Source organism: Phyllobates terribilis, unplaced genomic scaffold (assembly GCF_046119375.1).
Source record: "Phyllobates terribilis strain yellow unplaced genomic scaffold, ASM4611937v1 Scaffold_639__1_contigs__length_902095, whole genome shotgun sequence".
Classification (NCBI taxonomy): Eukaryota; Metazoa; Chordata; class Amphibia; order Anura; family Dendrobatidae; genus Phyllobates; species Phyllobates terribilis.
The window spans coordinates 414,758-441,896 of record NW_027363399.1 but is presented as its reverse complement, the minus strand read 5'-3'; the positions used below and the strand labels follow the sequence as shown (position 1 = coordinate 441,896).

The window sequence follows — 27,139 nt, the reverse complement described above, 5'->3', positions numbered from 1 at the left end:
AACCCAAAAAGTTTGGTTGATTAGTCTGTGGCATTCTGTTAAACTGTTGCTTATGGCGGTCTCTGTGAGCTTCTCAGCGACATTCAGCCAGCCAGGTATCCTGCCTGCAGTAGATGGAATGTGGCAATGGAACGCTGGCTGCGCGTGTCATAATAGGCTCTGAGCCTTTATATACCTGTGCACAGCAGCAGCCACCTTCAGTCTGCTGCTGGACAGCCAGCAGCAGCAGCAGCAGGAGAGGTATGTAATCAGGAGCCCTCCTGCTAAGGGTAGACAGCTGCTCGTTCCACCCCACCCCCCGCCTTAATTGGTTCTCCTCCCTTCCAACGGTGTTGAGGCGGGTGGGAACAGCAGGGGGTGAAGGTGCTGTGTTTAAAGAGGTGGAGTTATGCAGATCTAAAACGCGTGGATTGCAGCAGCAGCAAGCCGAAAAGTGCAGGCATGTAAGGGATCTAGAGGTTGACAACATGTCTTCTTAACGGGAGTCCAGGAGCTCATCTCCACAAATGGACTTTTCAGGATCCTTGGGTGGCTCTGTAGTTTGAAACCAATTCTGGTTATCGCTTCTCGGCCTTTTGGCTAAGATCAAGTGTAGTATCTGTTCTTATCAGTTTAATATCTGATACGTCCCCTATCTGGGGACCATATATTAAATGGATTTTTAGAACAGGGAGATGGAAAAAGAGCTTGCTCTGTCCACTCCACGCATTGACCTGGTATTGCAGTATCTCCAGGACCGGTGCACCCCTTCTTTAATGCAGTTTCTAAAATCAGAAAGAATTGAATTCAATGTTTTTTGTTCATTTTGCTTGTTTGTCGGATTTTGGGATGGACTCTTTGGCTTTGCTTTTCTTCTCCTCATTGGATTTTTCATGTTCAAAGTTGCAGAAGCCAGATTACAAGCTCATTTTGGTTCAACTTCAGCAACTGTGCATTGCATTGCCATGTAATGTGATGCAATGCTATCTTTCTAGCTCTCCCTTTTTACTTCCTTTTGGATAAACAGACATATTAGGCAAGCATTTTGGAGCTTTCACCTAAATAACTACAGGTGGTGAGATAAGCTGCACAATATAATTGACCTTTCAGTATATTGTTGCACACACACCATCTATTTAGCAAATGCCCTTGTTATCAACAGCAGCCTTTTAAACTCACCTGAGCTAACAGGTATGTGCGCTGGTTACTCTGCTGCGCTTAAAATTTCTTTTTTGGTTTGCTACAATGCCTTTTCTGAAACGTTGTCTCCTTCTGCTGGAACACTGACTTCTTTCATTTAATGCCTGCAGACTATAAAAGAGAACCCAACCCAAAAAGTTTGGTTGATTAGTCTGTGGCATTCTGTTAAACTGTTGCTTATGGCGGTCTCTGTGAGCTTCTCAGCGACATTCAGCCAGCCAGGTATCCTGCCTGCAGTAGATGGAATGTGGCAATGGAACGCTGGCTGCGCGTGTCATAATAGGCTCTGAGCCTTTATATACCTGTGCACAGCAGCAGCCACCTTCAGTCTGCTGCTGGACAGCCAGCAGCAGCAGCAGCAGGAGAGGTATGTAATCAGGAGCCCTCCTGCTAAGGGTAGACAGCTGCTCGTTCCACCCCACCCCCCGCCTTAATTGGTTCTCCTCCCTTCCAACGGTGTTGAGGCGGGTGGGAACAGCAGGGGGTGAAGGTGCTGTGTTTAAAGAGGTGGAGTTATGCAGATCTAAAACGCGTGGATTGCAGCAGCAGCAAGCCGAAAAGTGCAGGCATGTAAGGGATCTAGAGGTTGACAACATGTCTTCTTAACGGGAGTCCAGGAGCTCATCTCCACAAATGGACTTTTCAGGATCCTTGGGTGGCTCCGTAGTTTGAAACCAATTCTGGTTATCGCTTCTCGGCCTTTTGGCTAAGATCAAGTGTAGTATCTTTCGAAAAGGCGGTTTTGGATGTTGGCCGCCCTAGTAGATTGATACATTATGCACACTGGGGTTTAGGCGCTTGTTAGTACGCCAGGTGGCTAATATAGTCATCTGGTGGAAAGCATGGCCCCCCAGGATCGACGCCATTGGGCCGGGGAAGATCGAAAGCCCGAAGTGTGAAGTGCCCCAGGAGTGGTGACCCTGGGGTGCCTTAACTCACTGGGATTGGGAACCCCACTTGAGTTTATGGCACATTTGCACAAGCACTTCAAATTTTCTTTCTTCGCACACACCCTTATTCCGGGCCTTCTGGCCTTAGGATGGGGAATTTTTCAATTCCCGGTCGAAGGTCCGGGCAGTATTATACTGTGAAACCTTCACTATTTATTTAATTTCTTTGTCACTGTGTGTCCACTTATTCACGTGTGTCACGTCCTACTAGGATTTTGTCGGGATGCGGTTCCCTTACGGGTTCCTCTCTTGGCAGGTCTAGGGGGGGAGTGTGTGGCCATCAGGTTCCGCTCCCCCCTGAACCCCCCTGGCTCTCCTCTTTCGGGAGGAGAGCGTTGTTGGCTCCCCTCTTCCGGGAGGGGAGCACAGTCTTTGGCTCCCAGTGCCTTGCTCGGGTGAGAACTCGGGCAGGTGCTGGGGGTAAGATTGGGTCGCCTCTGGCTTCGGCTGGAGGTGGCTTTTTGTCCCTGTTCCTCGCTGTGGCCTTTTGGCTCGGAGGGACGGGGAATGGTTTGGGGGACCCTTCTCCTTTTGGAGAGGGTTTCAAGAAGACCAGCATCCTAGTGCACTTTTTTTGTGGCACTTGTCACTTTTTTAAGCGCACTCGGGTTTTGTACACGAATTCGGGCTTTCAAAAAAAAAAAAAAAAAAAATCTGTTCTTATCAGTTTAATATCTGATACGTCCCCTATCTGGGGACCATATATTAAATGGATTTTTAGAACAGGGAGATGGAAAAGGAGCTTGCTCTGTCCACTCCACGCATTGACCTGGTATTGCAGTATCTCCAGGACCGGTGCACCCCTTCTTTAATGCAGTTTCTAAAATCAGAAAGAATTGAATTCAATGTTTTTTGTTCATTTTGCTTGTTTCTCGGATTTTGGGATGGACTCTTTGGCTTTGCTTTTCTTCTCCTCATTGGATTTTTCATGTTCAAAGTTGCAGAAGCCAGATTACAAGCTCATTTTGGTTCAACTTCAGCAACTGTGCATTGCATTGCCATGTAATGTGATGCAATGCTATCTTTCTAGCTCTCCCTTTTTACTTCCTTTTGGATAAACAGACATATTAGGCAAGCATTTTGGAGCTTTCACCTAAATAACTACAGGTGGTGAGATAAGCTGCACAATATAATTGACCTTTCAGTATATTGTTGCACACACACCATCTATTTAGCAAATGCCCTTGTTATCAACAGCAGCCTTTTAAACTCACCTGAGCTAACAGGTATGTGCGCTGGTTACTCTGCTGCGCTTAAAATTTCTTTTTTGGTTTGCTACAATGCCTTTTCTGAAACGTTGTCTCCTTCTGCTGGAACACTGACTTCTTTCATTTAATGCCTGCAGACTATAAAAGAGAACCCAACCCAAAAAGTTTGGTTGATTAGTCTGTGGCATTCTGTTAAACTGTTGCTTATGGCGGTCTCTGTGAGCTTCTCAGCGACATTCAGCCAGCCAGGTATCCTGCCTGCAGTAGATGGAATGTGGCAATGGAACGCTGGCTGCGCGTGTCATAATAGGCTCTGAGCCTTTATATACCTGTGCACAGCAGCAGCCACCTTCAGTCTGCTGCTGGACAGCCAGCAGCAGCAGCAGCAGGAGAGGTATGTAATCAGGAGCCCTCCTGCTAAGGGTAGACAGCTGCTCGTTCCACCCCACCCCCCGCCTTAATTGGTTCTCCTCCCTTCCAACGGTGTTGAGGCGGGTGGGAACAGCAGTGGGTGAAGGTGCTGTGTTTAAAGAGGTGGAGTTATGCAGATCTAAAACGCGTGGATTGCAGCAGCAGCAAGCCGAAAAGTGCAGGCATGTAAGGGATCTAGAGGTTGACAACATGTCTTCTTAACGGGAGTCCAGGAGCTCATCTCCACAAATGGACTTTTCAGGATCCTTGGGTGGCTCCGTAGTTTGAAACCAATTCTGGTTATCGCTTCTCGGCCTTTTGGCTAAGATCAAGTGTAGTATCTGTTCTTATCAGTTTAATATCTGATACGTCCCCTATCTGGGGACCATATATTAAATGGATTTTTAGAACAGGGAGATGGAAAAAGAGCTTGCTCTGTCCACTCCACGCATTGACCTGGTATTGCAGTATCTCCAGGACCGGTGCACCCCTTCTTTAATGCAGTTTCTAAAATCAGAAAGAATTGAATTCAATGTTTTTTGTTCATTTTGCTTGTTTGTCGGATTTTGGGATAGACTCTTTGGCTTTGCTTTTCTTCTCCTCATTGGATTTTTCATGTTCAAAGTTGCAGAAGCCAGATTACAAGCTCATTTTGGTTCAACTTCAGCAACTGTGCATTGCATTGCCATGTAATGTGATGCAATGCTATCTTTCTAGCTCTCCCTTTTTACTTCCTTTTGGATAAACAGACATATTAGGCAAGCATTTTGGAGCTTTCACCTAAATAACTACAGGTGGTGAGATAAGCTGCACAATATAATTGACCTTTCAGTATATTGTTGCACACACACCATCTATTTAGCAAATGCCCTTGTTATCAACAGCAGCCTTTTAAACTCACCTGAGCTAACAGGTATGTGCGCTGGTTACTCTGCTGCGCCTAAAATTTCTTTTTTGGTTTGCTACAATGCCTTTTCTGAAACGTTGTCTCCTTCTGCTGGAACACTGACTTCTTTCATTTAATGCCTGCAGACTATAAAAGAGAACCCAACCCAAAAAGTTTGGTTGATTAGTCTGTGGCATTCTGTTAAACTGTTGCTTATGGCGGTCTCTGTGAGCTTCTCAGCGACATTCAGCCAGCCAGGTATCCTGCCTGCAGTAGATGGAATGTGGCAATGGAACGCTGGCTGCGCGTGTCATAATAGGCTCTGAGCCTTTATATACCTGTGCACAGCAGCAGCCACCTTCAGTCTGCTGCTGGACAGCCAGCAGCAGCAGCAGCAGGAGAGGTATGTAATCAGGAGCCCTCCTGCTAAGGGTAGACAGCTGCTCGTTCCACCCCACCCCCCGCCTTAATTGGTTCTCCTCCCTTCCAACGGTGTTGAGGCGGGTGGGAACAGCAGGGGGTGAAGGTGCTGTGTTTAAAGAGGTGGAGTTATGCAGATCTAAAACGCGTGGATTGCAGCAGCAGCAAGCCGAAAAGTGCAGGCATGTAAGGGATCTAGAGGTTGACAACATGTCTTCTTAACGGGAGTCCAGGAGCTCATCTCCACAAATGGACTTTTCAGGATCCTTGGGTGGCTCCGTAGTTTGAAACCAATTCTGGTTATCGCTTCTCGGCCTTTTGGCTAAGATCAAGTGTAGTATCTGTTCTTATCAGTTTAATATCTGATACGTCCCCTATCTGGGGACCATATATTAAATGGATTTTTAGAACAGGGAGATGGAAAAAGAGCTTGCTCTGTCCACTCCACGCATTGACCTGGTATTGCAGTATCTCCAGGACCGGTGCACCCCTTCTTTAATGCAGTTTCTAAAATCAGAAAGAATTGAATTCAATGTTTTTTGTTCATTTTGCTTGTTTGTCGGATTTTGGGATGGACTCTTTGGCTTTGCTTTTCTTCTCCTCATTGGATTTTTCATGTTCAAAGTTGCAGAAGCCAGATTACAAGCTCATTTTGGTTCAACTTCAGCAACTGTGCATTGCATTGCCATGTAATGTGATGCAATGCTATCTTTCTAGCTCTCCCTTTTTACTTCCTTTTGGATAAACAGACATATTAGGCAAGCATTTTGGAGCTTTCACCTAAATAACTACAGGTGGTGAGATAAGCTGCACAATATAATTGACCTTTCAGTATATTGTTGCACACACACCATCTATTTAGCAAATGCCCTTGTTATCAACAGCAGCCTTTTAAACTCACCTGAGCTAACAGGTATGTGCGCTGGTTACTCTGCTGCGCTTAAAATTTCTTTTTTGGTTTGCTACAATGCCTTTTCTGAAACGTTGTCTCCTTCTGCTGGAACACTGACTTCTTTCATTTAATGCCTGCAGACTATAAAAGAGAACCCAACCCAAAAAGTTTGGTTGATTAGTCTGTGGCATTCTGTTAAACTGTTGCTTATGGCGGTCTCTGTGAGCTTCTCAGCGACATTCAGCCAGCCAGGTATCCTGCCTGCAGTAGATGGAATGTGGCAATGGAACGCTGGCTGCGCGTGTCATAATAGGCTCTGAGCCTTTATATACCTGTGCACAGCAGCAGCCACCTTCAGTCTGCTGCTGGACAGCCAGCAGCAGCAGCAGCAGGAGAGGTATGTAATCAGGAGCCCTCCTGCTAAGGGTAGACAGCTGCTCGTTCCACCCCACCCCCCGCCTTAATTGGTTCTCCTCCCTTCCAACGGTGTTGAGGCGGGTGGGAACAGCAGGGGGTGAAGGTGCTGTGTTTAAAGAGGTGGAGTTATGCAGATCTAAAACGCGTGGATTGCAGCAGCAGCAAGCCGAAAAGTGCAGGCATGTAAGGGATCTAGAGGTTGACAACATGTCTTCTTAACGGGAGTCCAGGAGCTCATCTCCACAAATGGACTTTTCAGGATCCTTGGGTGGCTCCGTAGTTTGAAACCAATTCTGGTTATCGCTTCTCGGCCTTTTGGCTAAGATCAAGTGTAGTATCTGTTCTTATCAGTTTAATATCTGATACGTCCCCTATCTGGGGACCATATATTAAATGGATTTTTAGAACAGGGAGATGGAAAAAGAGCTTGCTCTGTCCACTCCACGCATTGACCTGGTATTGCAGTATCTCCAGGACCGGTGCACCCCTTCTTTAATGCAGTTTCTAACATCAGAAAGAATTGAATTCAATGTTTTTTGTTCATTTTGCTTGTTTCTCGGATTTTGGGATGGACTCTTTGGCTTTGCTTTTCTTCTCCTCATTGGATTTTTCATGTTCAAAGTTGCAGAAGCCAGATTACAAGCTCATTTTGGTTCAACTTCAGCAACTGTGCATTGCATTGCCATGTAATGTGATGCAATGCTATCTTTCTAGCTCTCCCTTTTTACTTCCTTTTGGATAAACAGACATATTAGGCAAGCATTTTGGAGCTTTCACCTAAATAACTACAGGTGGTGAGATAAGCTGCACAATATAATTGACCTTTCAGTATATTGTTGCACACACACCATCTATTTAGCAAATGCCCTTGTTATCAACAGCAGCCTTTTAAACTCACCTGAGCTAACAGGTATGTGCGCTGGTTACTCTGCTGCGCTTAAAATTTCTTTTTTGGTTTGCTACAATGCCTTTTCTGAAACGTTGTCTCCTTCTGCTGGAACACTGACTTCTTTCATTTAATGCCTGCAGACTATAAAAGAGAACCCAACCCAAAAAGTTTGGTTGATTAGTCTGTGGCATTCTGTTAAACTGTTGCTTATGGCGGTCTCTGTGAGCTTCTCAGCGACATTCAGCCAGCCAGGTATCCTGCCTGCAGTAGATGGAATGTGGCAATGGAACGCTGGCTGCGCGTGTCATAATAGGCTCTGAGCCTTTATATACCTGTGCACAGCAGCAGCCACCTTCAGTCTGCTGCTGGACAGCCAGCAGCAGCAGCAGCAGGAGAGGTATGTAATCAGGAGCCCTCCTGCTAAGGGTAGACAGCTGCTCGTTCCACCCCACCCCCCGCCTTAATTGGTTCTCCTCCCTTCCAACGGTGTTGAGGCGGGTGGGAACAGCAGGGGGTGAAGGTGCTGTGTTTAAAGAGGTGGAGTTATGCAGATCTAAAACGCGTGGATTGCAGCAGCAGCAAGCCGAAAAGTGCAGGCATGTAAGGGATCTAGAGGTTGACAACATGTCTTCTTAACGGGAGTCCAGGAGCTCATCTCCACAAATGGACTTTTCAGGATCCTTGGGTGGCTCCGTAGTTTGAAACCAATTCTGGTTATCGCTTCTCGGCCTTTTGGCTAAGATCAAGTGTAGTATCTGTTCTTATCAGTTTAATATCTGATACGTCCCCTATCTGGGGACCATATATTAAATGGATTTTTAGAACAGGGAGATGGAAAAAGAGCTTGCTCTGTCCACTCCACGCATTGACCTGGTATTGCAGTATCTCCAGGACCGGTGCACCCCTTCTTTAATGCAGTTTCTAAAATCAGAAAGAATTGAATTCAATGTTTTTTGTTCATTTTGCTTGTTTGTCGGATTTTGGGATGGACTCTTTGGCTTTGCTTTTCTTCTCCTCATTGGATTTTTCATGTTCAAAGTTGCAGAAGCCAGATTACAAGCTCATTTTGGTTCAACTTCAGCAACTGTGCATTGCATTGCCATGTAATGTGATGCAATGCTATCTTTCTAGCTCTCCCTTTTTACTTCCTTTTGGATAAACAGACATATTAGGCAAGCATTTTGGAGCTTTCATCTAAATAACTACAGGTGGTGAGATAAGCTGCACAATATAATTGACCTTTCAGTATATTGTTGCACACACACCATCTATTTAGCAAATGCCCTTGTTATCAACAGCAGCCTTTTAAACTCACCTGAGCTAACAGGTATGTGCGCTGGTTACTCTGCTGCGCTTAAAATTTCTTTTTTGGTTTGCTACAATGCCTTTTCTGAAACGTTGTCTCCTTCTGCTGGAACACTGACTTCTTTCATTTAATGCCTGCAGACTATAAAAGAGAACCCAACCCAAAAAGTTTGGTTGATTAGTCTGTGGCATTCTGTTAAACTGTTGCTTATGGCGGTCTCTGTGAGCTTCTCAGCGACATTCAGCCAGCCAGGTATCCTGCCTGCAGTAGATGGAATGTGGCAATGGAACGCTGGCTGCGCGTGTCATAATAGGCTCTGAGCCTTTATATACCTGTGCACAGCAGCAGCCACCTTCAGTCTGCTGCTGGACAGCCAGCAGCAGCAGCAGCAGGAGAGGTATGTAATCAGGAGCCCTCCTGCTAAGGGTAGACAGCTGCTCGTTCCACCCCACCCCCCGCCTTAATTGGTTCTCCTCCCTTCCAACGGTGTTGAGGCGGGTGGGAACAGCAGGGGGTGAAGGTGCTGTGTTTAAAGAGGTGGAGTTATGCAGATCTAAAACGCGTGGATTGCAGCAGCAGCAAGCCGAAAAGTGCAGGCATGTAAGGGATCTAGAGGTTGACAACATGTCTTCTTAACGGGAGTCCAGGAGCTCATCTCCACAAATGGACTTTTCAGGATCCTTGGGTGGCTCCGTAGTTTGAAACCAATTCTGGTTATCGCTTCTCGGCCTTTTGGCTAAGATCAAGTGTAGTATCTGTTCTTATCAGTTTAATATCTGATACGTCCCCTATCTGGGGACCATATATTAAATGGATTTTTAGAACAGGGAGATGGAAAAAGAGCTTGCTCTGTCCACTCCACGCATTGACCTGGTATTGCAGTATCTCCAGGACCGGTGCACCCCTTCTTTAATGCAGTTTCTAAAATCAGAAAGAATTGAATTCAATGTTTTTTGTTCATTTTGCTTGTTTGTCGGATTTTGGGATGGACTCTTTGGCTTTGCTTTTCTTCTCCTCATTGGATTTTTCATGTTCAAAGTTGCAGAAGCCAGATTACAAGCTCATTTTGGTTCAACTTCAGCAACTGTGCATTGCATTGCCATGTAATGTGATGCAATGCTATCTTTCAAGCTCTCCCTTTTTACTTCCTTTTGGATAAACAGACATATTAGGCAAGCATTTTGGAGCTTTCACCTAAATAACTACAGGTGGTGAGATAAGCTGCACAATATAATTGACCTTTCAGTATATTGTTGCACACACACCATCTATTTAGCAAATGCCCTTGTTATCAACAGCAGCCTTTTAAACTCACCTGAGCTAACAGGTATGTGCGCTGGTTACTCTGCTGCGCTTAAAATTTCTTTTTTGGTTTGCTACAATGCCTTTTCTGAAACGTTGTCTCCTTCTGCTGGAACACTGACTTCTTTCATTTAATGCCTGCAGACTATAAAAGAGAACCCAACCCAAAAAGTTTGGTTGATTAGTCTGTGGCATTCTGTTAAACTGTTGCTTATGGCGGTCTCTGTGAGCTTCAAAGCGACATTCAGCCAGCCAGGTATCCTGCCTGCAGTAGATGGAATGTGGCAATGGAACGCTGGCTGCGCGTGTCATAATAGGCTCTGAGCCTTTATATACCTGTGCACAGCAGCAGCCACCTTCAGTCTGCTGCTGGACAGCCAGCAGCAGCAGGAGAGGTATGTAATCAGGAGCCCTCCTGCTAAGGGTAGACAGCTGCTCGTTCCACCCCACCCCCCGCCTTAATTGGTTCTCCTCCCTTCCAACGGTGTTGAGGCGGGTGGGAACAGCAGGGGGTGAAGGTGCTGTGTTTAAAGAGGTGGAGTTATGCAGATCTAAAACGCGTGGATTGCAGCAGCAGCAAGCCGAAAAGTGCAGGCATGTAAGGGATCTAGAGGTTGACAACATGTCTTCTTAACGGGAGTCCAGGAGCTCATCTCCACAAATGGACTTTTCAGGATCCTTGGGTGGCTCCGTAGTTTGAAACCAATTCTGGTTATCGCTTCTCGGCCTTTTGGCTAAGATCAAGTGTAGTATCTGTTCTTATCAGTTTAATATCTGATACGTCCCCTATCTGGGGACCATATATTAAATGGATTTTTAGAACAGGGAGATGGAAAAAGAGCTTGCTCTGTCCACTCCACGCATTGACCTGGTATTGCAGTATCTCCAGGACCGGTGCACCCCTTCTTTAATGCAGTTTCTAAAATCAGAAAGAATTGAATTCAATGTTTTTTGTTCATTTTGCTTGTTTCTCGGATTTTGGGATGGACTCTTTGGCTTTGCTTTTCTTCTCCTCATTGGATTTTTCATGTTCAAAGTTGCAGAAGCCAGATTACAAGCTCATTTTGGTTCAACTTCAGCAACTGTGCATTGCATTGCCATGTAATGTGATGCAATGCTATCTTTCTAGCTCTCCCTTTTTACTTCCTTTTGGATAAACAGACATATTAGGCAAGCATTTTGGAGCTTTCACCTAAATAACTACAGGTGGTGAGATAAGCTGCACAATATAATTGACCTTTCAGTATATTGTTGCACACACACCATCTATTTAGCAAATGCCCTTGTTATCAACAGCAGCCTTTTAAACTCACCTGAGCTAACAGGTATGTGCGCTGGTTACTCTGCTGCGCTTAAAATTTCTTTTTTGGTTTGCTACAATGCCTTTTCTGAAACGTTGTCTCCTTCTGCTGGAACACTGACTTCTTTCATTTAATGCCTGCAGACTATAAAAGAGAACCCAACCCAAAAAGTTTGGTTGATTAGTCTGTGGCATTCTGTTAAACTGTTGCTTATGGCGGTCTCTGTGAGCTTCTCAGCGACATTCAGCCAGCCAGGTATCCTGCCTGCAGTAGATGGAATGTGGCAATGGAACGCTGGCTGCGCGTGTCATAATAGGCTCTGAGCCTTTATATACCTGTGCACAGCAGCAGCCACCTTCAGTCTGCTGCTGGACAGCCAGCAGCAGCAGCAGCAGGAGAGGTATGTAATCAGGAGCCCTCCTGCTAAGGGTAGACAGCTGCTCGTTCCACCCCACCCCCCGCCTTAATTGGTTCTCCTCCCTTCCAACGGTGTTGAGGCGGGTGGGAACAGCAGGGGGTGAAGGTGCTGTGTTTAAAGAGGTGGAGTTATGCAGATCTAAAACGCGTGGATTGCAGCAGCAGCAAGCCGAAAAGTGCAGGCATGTAAGGGATCTAGAGGTTGACAACATGTCTTCTTAACGGGAGTCCAGGAGCTCATCTCCACAAATGGACTTTTCAGGATCCTTGGGTGGCTCCGTAGTTTGAAACCAATTCTGGTTATCGCTTCTCGGCCTTTTGGCTAAGATCAAGTGTAGTATCTGTTCTTATCAGTTTAATATCTGATACGTCCCCTATCTGGGGACCATATATTAAATGGATTTTTAGAACAGGGAGATGGAAAAAGAGCTTGCTCTGTCCACTCCACGCATTGACCTGGTATTGCAGTATCTCCAGGACCGGTGCACCCCTTCTTTAATGCAGTTTCTAAAATCAGAAAGAATTGAATTCAATGTTTTTTGTTCATTTTGCTTGTTTGTCGGATTTTGGGATGGACTCTTTGGCTTTGCTTTTCTTCTCCTCATTGGATTTTTCATGTTCAAAGTTGCAGAAGCCAGATTACAAGCTCATTTTGGTTCAACTTCAGCAACTGTGCATTGCATTGCCATGTAATGTGATGCAATGCTATCTTTCTAGCTCTCCCTTTTTACTTCCTTTTGGATAAACAGACATATTAGGCAAGCATTTTGGAGCTTTCACCTAAATAACTACAGGTGGTGAGATAAGCTGCACAATATAATTGACCTTTCAGTATATTGTTGCACACACACCATCTATTTAGCAAATGCCCTTGTTATCAACAGCAGCCTTTTAAACTCACCTGAGCTAACAGGTATGTGCGCTGGTTACTCTGCTGCGCTTAAAATTTCTTTTTTGGTTTGCTACAATGCCTTTTCTGAAACGTTGTCTCCTTCTGCTGGAACACTGACTTCTTTCATTTAATGCCTGCAGACTATAAAAGAGAACCCAACCCAAAAAGTTTGGTTGATTAGTCTGTGGCATTCTGTTAAACTGTTGCTTATGGCGGTCTCTGTGAGCTTCTCAGCGACATTCAGCCAGCCAGGTATCCTGCCTGCAGTAGATGGAATGTGGCAATGGAACGCTGGCTGCGCGTGTCATAATAGGCTCTGAGCCTTTATATACCTGTGCACAGCAGCAGCCACCTTCAGTCTGCTGCTGGACAGCCAGCAGCAGCAGCAGCAGGAGAGGTATGTAATCAGGAGCCCTCCTGCTAAGGGTAGACAGCTGCTCGTTCCACCCCACCCCCCGCCTTAATTGGTTCTCCTCCCTTCCAACGGTGTTGAGGCGGGTGGGAACAGCAGGGGGTGAAGGTGCTGTGTTTAAAGAGGTGGAGTTATGCAGATCTAAAACGCGTGGATTGCAGCAGCAGCAAGCCGAAAAGTGCAGGCATGTAAGGGATCTAGAGGTTGACAACATGTCTTCTTAACGGGAGTCCAGGAGCTCATCTCCACAAATGGACTTTTCAGGATCCTTGGGTGGCTCCGTAGTTTGAAACCAATTCTGGTTATCGCTTCTCGGCCTTTTGGCTAAGATCAAGTGTAGTATCTGTTCTTATCAGTTTAATATCTGATACGTCCCCTATCTGGGGACCATATATTAAATGGATTTTTAGAACAGGGAGATGGAAAAAGAGCTTGCTCTGTCCACTCCACGCATTGACCTGGTATTGCAGTATCTCCAGGACCGGTGCACCCCTTCTTTAATGCAGTTTCTAAAATCAGAAAGAATTGAATTCAATGTTTTTTGTTCATTTTGCTTGTTTGTCGGATTTTGGGATGGACTCTTTGGCTTTGCTTTTCTTCTCCTCATTGGATTTTTCATGTTCAAAGTTGCAGAAGCCAGATTACAAGCTCATTTTGGTTCAACTTCAGCAACTGTGCATTGCATTGCCATGTAATGTGATGCAATGCTATCTTTCTAGCTCTCCCTTTTTACTTCCTTTTGGATAAACAGACATATTAGGCAAGCATTTTGGAGCTTTCACCTAAATAACTACAGGTGGTGAGATAAGCTGCACAATATAATTGACCTTTCAGTATATTGTTGCACACACACCATCTATTTAGCAAATGCCCTTGTTATCAACAGCAGCCTTTTAAACTCACCTGAGCTAACAGGTATGTGCGCTGGTTACTCTGCTGCGCTTAAAATTTCTTTTTTGGTTTGCTACAATGCCTTTTCTGAAACGTTGTCTCCTTCTGCTGGAACACTGACTTCTTTCATTTAATGCCTGCAGACTATAAAAGAGAACCCAACCCAAAAAGTTTGGTTGATTAGTCTGTGGCATTCTGTTAAACTGTTGCTTATGGCGGTCTCTGTGAGCTTCTCAGCGACATTCAGCCAGCCAGGTATCCTGCCTGCAGTAGATGGAATGTGGCAATGGAACGCTGGCTGCGCGTGTCATAATAGGCTCTGAGCCTTTATATACCTGTGCACAGCAGCAGCCACCTTCAGTCTGCTGCTGGACAGCCAGCAGCAGCAGCAGCAGGAGAGGTATGTAATCAGGAGCCCTCCTGCTAAGGGTAGACAGCTGCTCGTTCCACCCCACCCCCCGCCTTAATTGGTTCTCCTCCTTTCCAACGGTGTTAAGGCGGGTGGGAACAGCAGGGGGTGAAGGTGCTGTGTTTAAAGAGGTGGAGTTATGCAGATCTAAAACGCGTGGATTGCAGCAGCAGCAAGCCGAAAAGTGCAGGCATGTAAGGGATCTAGAGGTTGACAACATGTCTTCTTAACGGGAGTCCAGGAGCTCATCTCCACAAATGGACTTTTCAGGATCCTTTGGTGGCTCCGTAGTTTGAAACCAATTCTGGTTATCGCTTCTCGGCCTTTTGGCTAAGATCAAGTGTAGTATCTGTTCTTATCAGTTTAATATCTGATACGTCCCCTATCTGGGGACCATATATTAAATGGATTTTTAGAACAGGGAGATGGAAAAAGAGCTTGCTCTGTCCACTCCACGCATTGACCTGGTATTGCAGTATCTCCAGGACCGGTGCACCCCTTCTTTAATGCAGTTTCTAAAATCAGAAAGAATTGAATTCAATGTTTTTTGTTCATTTTGCTTGTTTGTCGGATTTTGGGATGGACTCTTTGGCTTTGCTTTTCTTCTCCTCATTGGATTTTTCATGTTCAAAGTTGCAGAAGCCAGATTACAAGCTCATTTTGGTTCAACTTCAGCAACTGTGCATTGCATTGCCATGTAATGTGATGCAATGCTATCTTTATAGCTCTCCCTTTTTACTTCCTTTTGGATAAACAGACATATTAGGCAAGCATTTTGGAGCTTTCACCTAAATAACTACAGGTGGTGAGATAAGCTGCACAATATAATTGACCTTTCAGTATATTGTTGCACACACACCATCTATTTAGCAAATGCCCTTGTTATCAACAGCAGCCTTTTAAACTCACCTGAGCTAACAGGTATGTGCGCTGGTTACTCTGCTGCGCTTAAAATTTCTTTTTTGGTTTGCTACAATGCCTTTTCTGAAACGTTGTCTCCTTCTGCTGGAACACTGACTTCTTTCATTTAATGCCTGCAGACTATAAAAGAGAACCCAACCCAAAAAGTTTGGTTGATTAGTCTGTGGCATTCTGTTAAACTGTTGCTTATGGCGGTCTCTGTGAGCTTCTCAGCGACATTCAGCCAGCCAGGTATCCTGCCTGCAGTAGATGGAATGTGGCAATGGAACGCTGGCTGCGCGTGTCATAATAGGCTCTGAGCCTTTATATACCTGTGCACAGCAGCAGCCACCTTCAGTCTGCTGCTGGACAGCCAGCAGCAGCAGCAGCAGGAGAGGTATGTAATCAGGAGCCCTCCTGCTAAGGGTAGACAGCTGCTCGTTCCACCCCACCCCCCGCCTTAATTGGTTCTCCTCCCTTCCAACGGTGTTGAGGCGGGTGGGAACAGCAGGGGGTGAAGGTGCTGTGTTTAAAGAGGTGGAGTTATGCAGATCTAAAACGCGTGGATTGCAGCAGCAGCAAGCCGAAAAGTGCAGGCATGTAAGGGATCTAGAGGTTGACAACATGTCTTCTTAACGGGAGTCCAGGAGCTCATCTCCACAAATGGACTTTTCAGGATCCTTGGGTGGCTCCGTAGTTTGAAACCAATTCTGGTTATCGCTTCTCGGCCTTTTGGCTAAGATCAAGTGTAGTATCTGTTCTTATCAGTTTAATATCTGATACGTCCCCTATCTGGGGACCATATATTAAATGGATTTTTAGAACAGGGAGATGGAAAAAGAGCTTGCTCTGTCCACTCCACGCATTGACCTGGTATTGCAGTATCTCCAGGACCGGTGCACCCCTTCTTTAATGCAGTTTCTAAAATCAGAAAGAATTGAATTCAATGTTTTTTGTTCATTTTGCTTGTTTGTCGGATTTTGGGATGGACTCTTTGGCTTTGCTTTTCTTCTCCTCATTGGATTTTTCATGTTCAAAGTTGCAGAAGCCAGATTACAAGCTCATTTTGGTTCAACTTCAGCAACTGTGCATTGCATTGCCATGTAATGTGATGCAATGCTATCTTTCTAGCTCTCCCTTTTTACTTCCTTTTGGATAAACAGACATATTAGGCAAGCATTTTGGAGCTTTCACCTAAATAACTACAGGTGGTGAGATAAGCTGCACAATATAATTGACCTTTCAGTATATTGTTGCACACACACCATCTATTTAGCAAATGCCCTTGTTATCAACAGCAGCCTTTTAAACTCACCTGAGCTAACAGGTATGTGCGCTGGTTACTCTGCTGCGCTTAAAATTTCTTTTTTGGTTTGCTACAATGCCTTTTCTGAAACGTTGTCTCCTTCTGCTGGAACACTGACTTCTTTCATTTAATGCCTGCAGACTATAAAAGAGAACCCAACCCAAAAAGTTTGGTTGATTAGTCTGTGGCATTCTGTTAAACTGTTGCTTATGGCGGTCTCTGTGAGCTTCTCAGCGACATTCAGCCAGCCAGGTATCCTGCCTGCAGTAGATGGAATGTGGCAATGGAACGCTGGCTGCGCGTGTCATAATAGGCTCTGAGCCTTTATATACCTGTGCACAGCAGCAGCCACCTTCAGTCTGCTGCTGGACAGCTAGCAGCAGCAGCAGCAGGAGAGGTATGTAATCAGGAGCCCTCCTGCTAAGGGTAGACAGCTGCTCGTTCCACCCCACCCCCCGCCTTAATTGGTTCTCCTCCCTTCCAACGGTGTTGAGGCGGGTGGGAACAGCAGGGGGTGAAGGTGCTGTGTTTAAAGAGGTGGAGTTATGCAGATCTAAAACGCGTGGATTGCAGCAGCAGCAAGCCGAAAAGTGCAGGCATGTAAGGGATCTAGAGGTTGACAACATGTCTTCTTAACGGGAGTCCAGGAGCTCATCTCCACAAATGGACTTTTCAGGATCCTTGGGTGGCTCCGTAGTTTGAAACCAATTCTGGTTATCGCTTCTCGGCCTTTTGGCTAAGATCAAGTGTAGTATCTTTCGAAAAGGCGGTTTTGGATGTTGGCCACCCTAGTAGATTGATACATTATGCACACTGGGGTTTAGGCGCTTGTTAGTACGCCAGGTGGCTAATATAGTCATCTGGTGGAAAGCATAGCCCCCCTGGATCGACGCCATTGGGCCGGGGAAGATCGAAAGCCCGAAGTGTGAAGTGCCCCAGGAGTGGTGACCCTGGGGTGCCTTAACTCACTGGGATTGGGAACCCCACTTGAGTTTATGGTACATTTGCACAAGCACTTCAAATTTTCTTTCTTCGCACACACCCTTATTCCGGGCCTTCTGGCCTTAGGATGGGGAATTTTTCAATTCCCGGTCGAAGGTCCGGGCAGTATTATACTGTGAAACCTTCACTATTTATTTAATTTCTTTGTCACTGTGTGTCCACTTATTCACGTGTGTCACGTCCTACTAGGATTTTGTCGGGATGCGGTTCCCTTACGGGTTCCTCTCTTGGCAGGTCTAGGGGGGGAGTGTGTGGCCATCAGGTTCCGCTCCCCCCTGAACCCCCTGGCTCTCCTCTTTCGGGAGGAGAGCGTTGTTGGCTCCCCTCTTCCGGGAGGGGAGCACAGTCTTTGGCTCCCAGTGCCTTGCTCGGGTGAGAACTCGGGCAGTTGCTGGGGGTAAGATTGGGTCGCCTCTGGCTTCGGCTGGAGGTGGCTTTTTGTCCCTGTTCCTCGCTGTGGCCTTTTGGCTCGGAGGGACGGGGAATGGTTTGGGGGACCCTTCTCCTTTTGTAGAGGGTTTCAAGAAGACCAGCATCCTAGTGCACTTTTTTTGTGGCACTTGTCACTTTTTTAAGCGCACTCGGGTTTTGTACACGAATTCGGGCTTTCAAAAAAAAAAAAAAAAATCTGTTCTTATCAGTTTAATATCTGATACGTCCCCTATCTGGGGACCATATATTAAATGGATTTTTAGAACAGGGAGATGGAAAAAGAGCTTGCTCTGTCCACTCCACGCATTGACCTGGTATTGCAGTATCTCCAGGACCGGTGCACCCCTTCTTTAATGCAGTTTCTAAAATCAGAAAGAATTGAATTCAATGTTTTTTGTTCATTTTGCTTGTTTGTCGGATTTTGGGATGGACTCTTTGGCTTTGCTTTTCTTCTCCTCATTGGATTTTTCATGTTCAAAGTTGCAGAAGCCAGATTACAAGCTCATTTTGGTTCAACTTCAGCAACTGTGCATTGCATTGCCATGTAATGTGATGCAATGCTATCTTTCTAGCGCTCCCTTTTTACTTCCTTTTGGATAAACAGACATATTAGGCAAGCATTTTGGAGCTTTCACCTAAATAACTACAGGTGGTGAGATAAGCTGCACAATATAATTGACCTTTCAGTATATTGTTGCACACACACCATCTATTTAGCAAATGCCCTTGTTATCAACAGCAGCCTTTTAAACTCACCTGAGCTAACAGGTATGTGCGCTGGTTACTCTGCTGCGCTTAAAATTTCTTTTTTGGTTTGCTACAATGCCTTTTCTGAAACGTTGTCTCCTTCTGCTGGAACACTGACTTCTTTCATTTAATGCCTGCAGACTATAAAAGAGAACCCAACCCAAAAAGTTTGGTTGATTAGTCTGTGGCATTCTGTTAAACTGTTGCTTATGGCGGTCTCTGTGAGCTTCTCAGCGACATTCAGCCAGCCAGGTATCCTGCCTGCAGTAGATGGAATGTGGCAATGGAACGCTGGCTGCGCGTGTCATAATAGGCTCTGAGCCTTTATATACCTGTGCACAGCAGCAGCCACCTTCAGTCTGCTGCTGGACAGCCAGCAGCAGCAGCAGCAGGAGAGGTATGTAATCAGGAGCCCTCCTGCTAAGGGTAGACAGCTGCTCGTTCCACCCCACCCCCCGCCTTAATTGGTTCTCCTCCCTTCCAACGGTGTTGAGGCGGGTGGGAACAGCAGGGGGTGAAGGTGCTGTGTTTAAAGAGGTGGAGTTATGCAGATCTAAAACGCGTGGATTGCAGCAGCAGCAAGCCGAAAAGTGCAGGCATGTAAGGGATCTAGAGGTTGACAACATGTCTTCTTAACGGGAGTCCAGGAGCTCATCTCCACAAATGGACTTTTCAGGATCCTTGGGTGGCTCCGTAGTTTGAAACCAATTCTGGTTATCGCTTCTCGGCCTTTTGGCTAAGATCAAGTGTAGTATCTGTTCTTATCAGTTTAATATCTGATACGTCCCCTATCTGGGGACCATATATTAAATGGATTTTTAGAACAGGGAGATGGAAAAAGAGCTTGCTCTGTCCACTCCACGCATTGACCTGGTATTGCAGTATCTCCAGGACCGGTGCACCCCTTCTTTAATGCAGTTTCTAAAATCAGAAAGAATTGAATTCAATGTTTTTTGTTCATTTTGCTTGTTTGTCGGATTTTGGGATGGACTCTTTGGCTTTGCTTTTCTTCTCCTCATTGGATTTTTCATGTTCAAAGTTGCAGAAGCCAGATTACAAGCTCATTTTGGTTCAACTTCAGCAACTGTGCATTGCATTGCCATGTAATGTGATGCAATGCTATCTTTCTAGCTCTCCCTTTTTACTTCCTTTTGGATAAACAGACATATTAGGCAAGCATTTTGGAGCTTTCACCTAAATAACTACAGGTGGTGAGATAAGCTGCACAATATAATTGACCTTTCAGTATATTGTTGCACACACACCATCTATTTAGCAAATGCCCTTGTTATCAACAGCAGCCTTTTAAACTCACCTGAGCTAACAGGTATGTGCGCTGGTTACTCTGCTGCGCTTAAAATTTCTTTTTTGGTTTGCTACAATGCCTTTTCTAAAACGTTGTCTCCTTCTGCTGGAACACTGACTTCTTTCATTTAATGCCTGCAGACTATAAAAGAGAACCCAACCCAAAAAGTTTGGTTGATTAGTCTGTGGCATTCTGTTAAACTGTTGCTTATGGCGGTCTCTGTGAGCTTCTCAGCGACATTCAGCCAGCCAGGTATCCTGCCTGCAGTAGATGGAATGTGGCAATGGAACGCTGGCTGCGCGTGTCATAATAGGCTCTGAGCCTTTATATACCTGTGCACAGCAGCAGCCACCTTCAGTCTGCTGCTGGACAGCCAGCAGCAGCAGCAGCAGGAGAGGTATGTAATCAGGAGCCCTCCTGCTAAGGGTAGACAGCTGCTCGTTCCACCCCACCCCCCGCCTTAATTGGTTCTCCTCCCTTCCAACGGTGTTGAGGCGGGTGGGAACAGCAGGGGGTGAAGGTGCTGTGTTTAAAGAGGTGGAGTTATGCAGATCTAAAACGCGTGGATTGCAGCAGCAGCAAGCCGAAAAGTGCAGGCATGTAAGGGATCTAGAGGTTGACAACATGTCTTCTTAACGGGAGTCCAGGAGCTCATCTCCACAAATGGACTTTTCAGGATCCTTGGGTGGCTCCGTAGTTTGAAACCAATTCTGGTTATCGCTTCTCGGCCTTTTGGCTAAGATCAAGTGTAGTATCTGTTCTTTTAAGAACACAAGAGCTACGATCTACACTTGATGAGAGCGATCGAACTCGGAAGGAGAAGAGCTTCGGAGCCCAGCTGACATCAGAGAACGAAGGCGGATATCGGTGAGAGGAAGAAGCTCTAAAGAATCCAGAAGAAGACGAAGACTCGGAGAAGAATCGGGCTGTCCTGTGGAATCTTCGAGGAAGAAAATCATCGAGACAAAGACCTTTCGGGGAATTTGTCCAGAACACGACGGGAGAAGAATCTGCATAGCTCCACCCATTCCGGGAAGAGTTCCAGATCCAGCTCCAAGAAGTAACTGCAGGAGGAAAGCCATGGCAAGCGCTGCGAGGAAGGCCGAAAAGAAGAGCCTGGAGCTGGGGACAGCCAGGAGGGCCCAGCCAGGAGCCGATTCTGACCCCAAGGACTCTGCCTCCACGACTGGCCAGCAGAAGGGACCCCAGAAGCCCCGCCACGAAGCTCCAGCCCTGGAGCCATGGATGCGGCAGACGGTGGCCCTGAAGCTGAAGGAAGTGGATGGGAGGGTGCCGGACATGTCCTCGGACGTGTTCTGCCAGAAGATGCTGCTGGATCGAGGCTTCTCCAGGTCGGACACCCTCAGCATCCAGACCTTCTTGACGGGGATCTTCTTCGTCACCTTCGCCACTGTGAACACCTGCAGGAGGTTCTGGGAAATGGTAAGCGCAAAAGGACCGGATAATTCTTTCTCTGCCTTTACAGGTAGCTGCCCTATCCAGAGGGATGAAAGGAGGATCACGGTCTCCATGCGCAACCCGCACACCCCAGGCCAAGACATCTGTACCTTCCTGAGACGCTTCTGTTTGGTTGTGAAGGAACCCTCTCACATCCTGAATGGACTCGGCTTCTGGACAGGTAAGTGGTCGGTGACCGTTAGACTTCACAGGGACCTGGCGTACTCAGACGGACTTCGGCACCTGCCCCCGACATTCTCCCTGGGCAACTCCTACGGCCTCATCTATTACCCGGACATGCCGCGGAACTGCAGGAGATGCGGCAAGAACGGCCACGAGATGAAGGACTGCAAGGAGGATGCCTGCAGGATTTGTCGAGTGACGGGACACAGCTCGAAGGACTGCCCGAAGAAGACGTCCTGCAACCTGTGTGGGCTGGCGGCTCATCTGTACAAGGATTGCCCCAGGCGTGAGTGATCCTGGGCATCGGTGGTTGCGACGACCCCAGCTACGGAGGACAAGGCCCCGACGACCAGGCCTGTGAAGGTCAAGGACGCGACGACCAAGGCCCCAGCGGCCAAGGCCGAGACGACCAAGGCCAAAGCGGTCAAGGAGTCGGTGGCCAAAGCCCCAGCGACGGTCCCAGCAGCTCCGAAGCAGAAGAAAAAGTCAAAGGAGGGTAAGAGTTCTGTCACCCCTCTCTCGATCCCTCCCCCTGCCACCCCCGTCCAATCCCCCCCCACCCCGGCCACCCCTGCTGAGGATTCCACTTCCTCTTCCTCCTTCCCCTACTCCTCAGCAGGTGTCCTTTCCCCTGCCCCGGCAGCCACTCTCCCTCCCCAGACCATGGTAGCGGTGGAATTAACCTTTCCTCCACCCGCCGCTATCTATTCCGAGGAGGATTTTCCCCTTCTTGTCTCCCCAGTTCCAACCCGGGGAAAGAGGAAGGTGGAGGACAGCCCTGCTACTGAATCCTCCAAAAAGAAGATTCTGGATTTCGTAGGCGAAAAGGAGGATACCCTCCCTGAGCCAGAAGAGATGGAGCACATGGTTGAGACCCTGGTGGCCGAGCCAGAAGAGGAGGAACTGGTGGTCGCCGAGATTGAGGCCGCGCTGCTTGACCAGATGGAGGAAGAGGGCCTGCTGGTGATCCCGTCACCAGCAGTCAACACCGACGAGGGACCACCCGACCGGAGTGGTAACTAAGGTGTATTTTTCTTTTTTCCCTACATGATGGCTAATATTAACTTATTTTCCATTAATGTCAGGAGCATCAAGGACAAGTTCAGACGTCAGACTATTTATGCCTTCCTTACTTCCCAGTTGTGTGATGTTTATATGTTGCAGGAATGTTCCCTTCCCTCCTCTAGGTCCTTCAAACATCTGGCCAGGGAGTGGTCCCACGGTCCATCCTACTGGTCCGGTGGGGGTGACTGCAAGTCTGCGGGGGTCGCAATTCTGATCAGGGGGGGCGCATTCACGCTTGAGTCCGTCCAGGAGCTCATCTGCGGCAGGGCTCTTGTTGTAGATGGCAACTGGGCGGGGGAACCTGTCAGGTTCATCAACGTGTATGCGTCCCCACTGAAGAATGAGCGTTTGGAGCTTTTCCAGACCCTGCGGCTTCAGCTTGCCACCACCAGGACCTTAGTGATGGCCGGGGATTTCAACTGCCCCATCGAGGAGGACGGTCGTAGTTCTGGCACATCTGCCAAGTTGGACATCATGTCCAAGCTGCTCATCGAGATGGTAACCGAGGCCTCTCTTCAGGACGTGGTGGGCTCCATGGGGAGAGGCTCCACGAACTATTCGTGGAGCCGACCCGATGGCTCACTCCGCTCCAGGATTGACTTTGTGTTCACCTCTCGGGCAGTCAGGCAGAGTAGGCACTCGATGGTCTCCTGCTTCTTCTCCGACCACAGAGCCATTCACTTACAAGGTGTCCTCGGCGACGGTTTTCCGTCCGGCCCCGGCTCCTGGAAGCTGAATTGTGCTCTGCTGGCTCAGGATGAAGTCGTGGAGGAGCTGAGAGCAGCCTACGCAATGTGGCAGTCCTACAAGGGTAGCTTCCAAACAGTCTCTAATTGGTGGGAATATGTTAAACTTGAGTTTCGCTGTTTCTTTCAGGCCAAGGGTCGACAACAGGAGTGTGAGAAGAGGAGGGACTTCAGAGGGCTGCAGCGCGAGCTGCGGTCGCTGCAGGACCTTCTTCACTGCGGCTGGGACGTGAGGGAGGAGCTGGAGGAGACCAAGAAGAGCCTGAAAAGGCACTTTGAGGAGGAGTCCAAGCGAATCATCTTCCGTTCCAAAGTGGAGAATCTGGAGAAGGGTGAGAAATGTAACTCATTCTTTTTCAGGAAACTTCATGCCGGTCACACGCCCCTGAACGAGCTGCGAGACGAGAGCGGAAACATGCGACGTGGGAAGGAGGACGTGATGAGGGTCGTCAGCGACTTCTACAGCGAACTCTACTCCCACAAGACTACCGACCCCGACGCTGCTGATAAGTTCCTGTCAGGTATCACTAACCATCTTGATCCTGCAGGCACGGCAGCCTTGGACAAACCTCTGATGGTGGGCGAATTGCTCTCTGCCGCTAAATCCTTTAGGACCGGCAGGACCCCGGGCAGTGATGGTCTTCCAGCGGAGCTCTATGTAGCGCTGGGAGACCTCATCTGTCCGGACCTGTTGGACCTGTACGAGGAGATGGTGGTGGAGGGTAGAATGCCTCCATCTTTGAGGGAAGGAATGGTCACGATCCTGTACAAGCGGAAGGGAGAGAGGTGCGACCTGAGGAATTGGCGTCCCATCACTCTGCTCAACGTGGACTACAAGATCCTGGCCAAGACGATGGCGACACGACTTAAGACGGTCATCGGACGGATCATCCACCCGGACCAGACCTGCGGCATCCCTGGACGTCGCATCGCAGACAGCCTCGCTCTCGTGCGGGACACGGTCGAGTACATCAAGGTCCGCCGCGCACACGCGGCCCTGGTCTCCTTGGATCAGGAGAAGGCCTTCGACCGGGTTTCCCACGAGTTCATGGGCCGAGCTCTGCACCGGTTAGGTTTGGGTAACATGTTTTGTTCGTATGTCCGTCTGATGTATTTTGATATCCACAGCTCGGTGTTGGTGAACGGCTGGAAGACTGACCCCTTCCCTGTCCTCTCTGGGGTCAGACAAGGCTGCCCTCTATCACCTCTTCTTTTTGTTTGTGTTATAGAACTCTTCGCAGAGGCTATCCGGCAGAATGGAGAGATCAGAGGGATCACCGCACCGGGTCCGGGACGACACGAGGTCAAGTGCTCGCTCTACATGGACGACGTCACCGTCTTCTGCGCTGATCGTGGTTCAGTCGACGCCCTCGTCCAGACGTGTGAGAGGTTCGGCCGGGCTTCAGGGGCCAAAGTCAACTGCAGGAAGTCGGAAGCCATGCTCTTCGGGGATTGGCAGCCGGCCTCCTCCGCCCCCTTCCCCTTCAACATTCAACCGGATTTCCTCAAGGTGCTGGGAGTCTGGTTCGGGAAGGAAGGAGCGGCCCTCAAGTCCTGGCAAGAACGCTTGGCCAAGGTGAAGCAACGGATCGGACTCTGGAGCCTCAGACACCTCACTTGTGAGGGTAAGGCACTCGTCCTGCGTAATGAGGTCCTGCCCGTCTTGCAGTACACGGCGCAGGCCTGGCCCCCACACGTCACTGTGTGCAGGGCCATTACCAGGACAGTGTTTCACTTTGTCTGGGGATCCAAGATGGACAGAGTCAGGCGGGCCGTCATGTACAAGGAGCCTCGCAAGGGTGGGAAGGGCGTTCCAGATATCCCCACCCTCCTGCGATCCTCTTTTGTGTGTGATTGTGTCCGCCGGACTTTGCAAGTCAAGAATGGCTCCGCGGGCAGGTCCATGTCTCGCTTCTTCCTGCTTCCTCTTTGGAGGCGACTCGGCTGGGACAAGTGGGACAGCTCCTTCCCCTACAACTGGACGATGCCATGGTTCTACGGAGACGTCGTTCGATTTGTGGGGGAGCATCAACTGGAGGGACTCAAGCCCGACTTGTGGAAGCCCAAAACTATCCACAAGCTAATCAGAGCCAAGGATGACGTGGAGAACATCACAGGACTTCACCAGGACACGCTGGAGACTGTGTGGACAAATGTGTCGTCTGACAGGCTGACCAACGGGCACAAGGACTTGTCGTGGATGGCGATTCAGGGCGGACTGCCCGTCCGGTCATTCATGCATGCCCGGAACCTGTGCAAGACCCGGTACTGCCCAAGGTGCCCCTTCGTGGAGGAAACATCTTTGCACACTTTTTGGGACTGCGGATTTGCACAGCGCCTATTGACTGCACTTGAGGACGACCTGAGGAACTCTGTCCCCAGGGCGAGCCTATCGCACCATTCTGTGCTTTACGGACTCTTCCCTGGGGTTCATACCGTCGGAGCCATCCAGGAGGCTTGGCGCCTTATGAACTGCTTCAAGGATGCCGTTTGGGTCGCCAGGAACCGGCTCATCTTGAGGAGGGAGAGGATGTCCATCCAGGACTGCCGCAGGCTGATCCACAGCCTGCTCAGAGACTATTCCATCATGGACGGTCCGGAGGACGAGGACGAGGACTAAACCCCTCCTCCCCCTCTCCCCTTATGTGTCTTGTCTTTCAATAAAGCTTCGGGCCTGTGATTTTCCCCTCCCCATCCCCTTTTTCCCGATCCCCATCCCTTATCACGGTTCGTCGTACTGTATTGATTGACATGCTTTTTCTTTCAGATTGAGTGTTTTGTGTAGCATAGGGGTGTGATGTGTCTAGTTAGTGCGTCGTATCCTCATGCTATGTAAATATGATGTAGAATTCTGTGTGTACTGGGCTGCGGCACTGTACACTGTCTGTTAACTTATTTTTTGTGCTAATAAAAGATATATTCAATCAAAAAATCTGTTCTTATCAGTTTAATATCTGATACGTCCCCTATCTGGGGACCATATATTAAATGGATTTTTAGAACAGGGAGATGGAAAAAGAGCTTGCTCTGTCCACTCCACGCATTGACCTGGTATTGCAGTATCTCCAGGACCGGTGCACCCCTTCTTTAATGCAGTTTCTAAAATCAGAAAGAATTGAATTCAATGTTTTTTGTTCATTTTGCTTGTTTGTCGGATTTTGGGATGGACTCTTTGGCTTTGCTTTTCTTCTCCTCATTGGATTTTTCATGTTCAAAGTTGCAGAAGCCAGATTACAAGCTCATTTTGGTTCAACTTCAGCAACTGTGCATTGCATTGCCATGTAATGTGATGCAATGCTATCTTTCTAGCTCTCCCTTTTTACTTCCTTTTGGATAAACAGACATATTAGGCAAGCATTTTGGAGCTTTCACCTAAATAACTACAGGTGGTGAGATAAGCTGCACAATATAATTGACCTTTCAGTATATTGTTGCACACACACCATCTATTTAGCAAATGCCCTTGTTATCAACAGCAGCCTTTTAAACTCACCTGAGCTAACAGGTATGTGCGCTGGTTACTCTGCTGCGCTTAAAATTTCTTTTTTGGTTTGCTACAATGCCTTTTCTGAAACGTTGTCTCCTTCTGCTGGAACACTGACTTCTTTCATTTAATGCCTGCAGACTATAAAAGAGAACCCAACCCAAAAAGTTTGGTTGATTAGTCTGTGGCATTCTGTTAAACTGTTGCTTATGGCGGTCTCTGTGAGCTTCTCAGCGACATTCAGCCAGCCAGGTATCCTGCCTGCAGTAGATGGAATGTGGCAATGGAACGCTGGCTGCGCGTGTCATAATAGGCTCTGAGCCTTTAT

The 27,139-nt window shown here is 47.7% G+C and overlaps 14 non-coding genes and 4 pseudogenes across 14 annotated transcripts; all 18 read left to right on the top strand.

Annotated features, from left to right (window-relative positions):
• Window positions 1-559: 559 nt before the first annotated feature.
• On the top strand, window positions 560-750 carry LOC141234810 (U2 spliceosomal RNA). Its single transcript, XR_012300693.1, has one exon. It is a non-coding gene; the product is annotated as a U2 spliceosomal RNA (small nuclear RNA).
• A 1,115-nt stretch (window positions 751-1,865) lies between these two features.
• On the top strand, window positions 1,866-1,957 carry LOC141234789 (U2 spliceosomal RNA; annotated as a pseudogene).
• A 794-nt stretch (window positions 1,958-2,751) lies between these two features.
• LOC141234768 (U2 spliceosomal RNA) lies at window positions 2,752-2,935 on the top strand. Its single transcript, XR_012300666.1, has one exon. It is a non-coding gene; the product is annotated as a U2 spliceosomal RNA (small nuclear RNA).
• A 1,115-nt stretch (window positions 2,936-4,050) lies between these two features.
• Window positions 4,051-4,241, top strand: LOC141234809 (U2 spliceosomal RNA). The gene has a single exon (XR_012300692.1). It is a non-coding gene; the product is annotated as a U2 spliceosomal RNA (small nuclear RNA).
• Window positions 4,242-5,356: 1,115 nt separating this feature from the next.
• On the top strand, window positions 5,357-5,547 carry LOC141234808 (U2 spliceosomal RNA). The gene has a single exon (XR_012300691.1). It is a non-coding gene; the product is annotated as a U2 spliceosomal RNA (small nuclear RNA).
• Window positions 5,548-6,662: 1,115 nt separating this feature from the next.
• On the top strand, window positions 6,663-6,853 carry LOC141234807 (U2 spliceosomal RNA). The gene has a single exon (XR_012300690.1). It is a non-coding gene; the product is annotated as a U2 spliceosomal RNA (small nuclear RNA).
• Window positions 6,854-7,968: 1,115 nt separating this feature from the next.
• Window positions 7,969-8,159, top strand: LOC141234806 (U2 spliceosomal RNA). Its single transcript, XR_012300689.1, has one exon. It is a non-coding gene; the product is annotated as a U2 spliceosomal RNA (small nuclear RNA).
• A 1,115-nt stretch (window positions 8,160-9,274) lies between these two features.
• On the top strand, window positions 9,275-9,465 carry LOC141234805 (U2 spliceosomal RNA). The gene has a single exon (XR_012300688.1). It is a non-coding gene; the product is annotated as a U2 spliceosomal RNA (small nuclear RNA).
• A 1,109-nt stretch (window positions 9,466-10,574) lies between these two features.
• Window positions 10,575-10,765, top strand: LOC141234804 (U2 spliceosomal RNA). The gene has a single exon (XR_012300687.1). It is a non-coding gene; the product is annotated as a U2 spliceosomal RNA (small nuclear RNA).
• A 1,115-nt stretch (window positions 10,766-11,880) lies between these two features.
• LOC141234803 (U2 spliceosomal RNA) lies at window positions 11,881-12,071 on the top strand. Its single transcript, XR_012300686.1, has one exon. It is a non-coding gene; the product is annotated as a U2 spliceosomal RNA (small nuclear RNA).
• Window positions 12,072-13,186: 1,115 nt separating this feature from the next.
• Window positions 13,187-13,377, top strand: LOC141234802 (U2 spliceosomal RNA). Its single transcript, XR_012300685.1, has one exon. It is a non-coding gene; the product is annotated as a U2 spliceosomal RNA (small nuclear RNA).
• Window positions 13,378-14,492: 1,115 nt separating this feature from the next.
• Window positions 14,493-14,683, top strand: LOC141234801 (U2 spliceosomal RNA). Its single transcript, XR_012300684.1, has one exon. It is a non-coding gene; the product is annotated as a U2 spliceosomal RNA (small nuclear RNA).
• Window positions 14,684-15,798: 1,115 nt separating this feature from the next.
• Window positions 15,799-15,989, top strand: LOC141234799 (U2 spliceosomal RNA). Its single transcript, XR_012300682.1, has one exon. It is a non-coding gene; the product is annotated as a U2 spliceosomal RNA (small nuclear RNA).
• Window positions 15,990-17,104: 1,115 nt separating this feature from the next.
• Window positions 17,105-17,180, top strand: LOC141234785 (U2 spliceosomal RNA; annotated as a pseudogene).
• An 809-nt stretch (window positions 17,181-17,989) lies between these two features.
• LOC141234764 (U2 spliceosomal RNA) lies at window positions 17,990-18,170 on the top strand (annotated as a pseudogene).
• Window positions 18,171-19,285: 1,115 nt separating this feature from the next.
• LOC141234798 (U2 spliceosomal RNA) lies at window positions 19,286-19,476 on the top strand. Its single transcript, XR_012300681.1, has one exon. It is a non-coding gene; the product is annotated as a U2 spliceosomal RNA (small nuclear RNA).
• A 1,115-nt stretch (window positions 19,477-20,591) lies between these two features.
• LOC141234774 (U2 spliceosomal RNA) lies at window positions 20,592-20,671 on the top strand (annotated as a pseudogene).
• A 5,548-nt stretch (window positions 20,672-26,219) lies between these two features.
• On the top strand, window positions 26,220-26,412 carry LOC141234754 (U2 spliceosomal RNA). Its single transcript, XR_012300656.1, has one exon. It is a non-coding gene; the product is annotated as a U2 spliceosomal RNA (small nuclear RNA).
• Window positions 26,413-27,139: the final 727 nt, after the last annotated feature.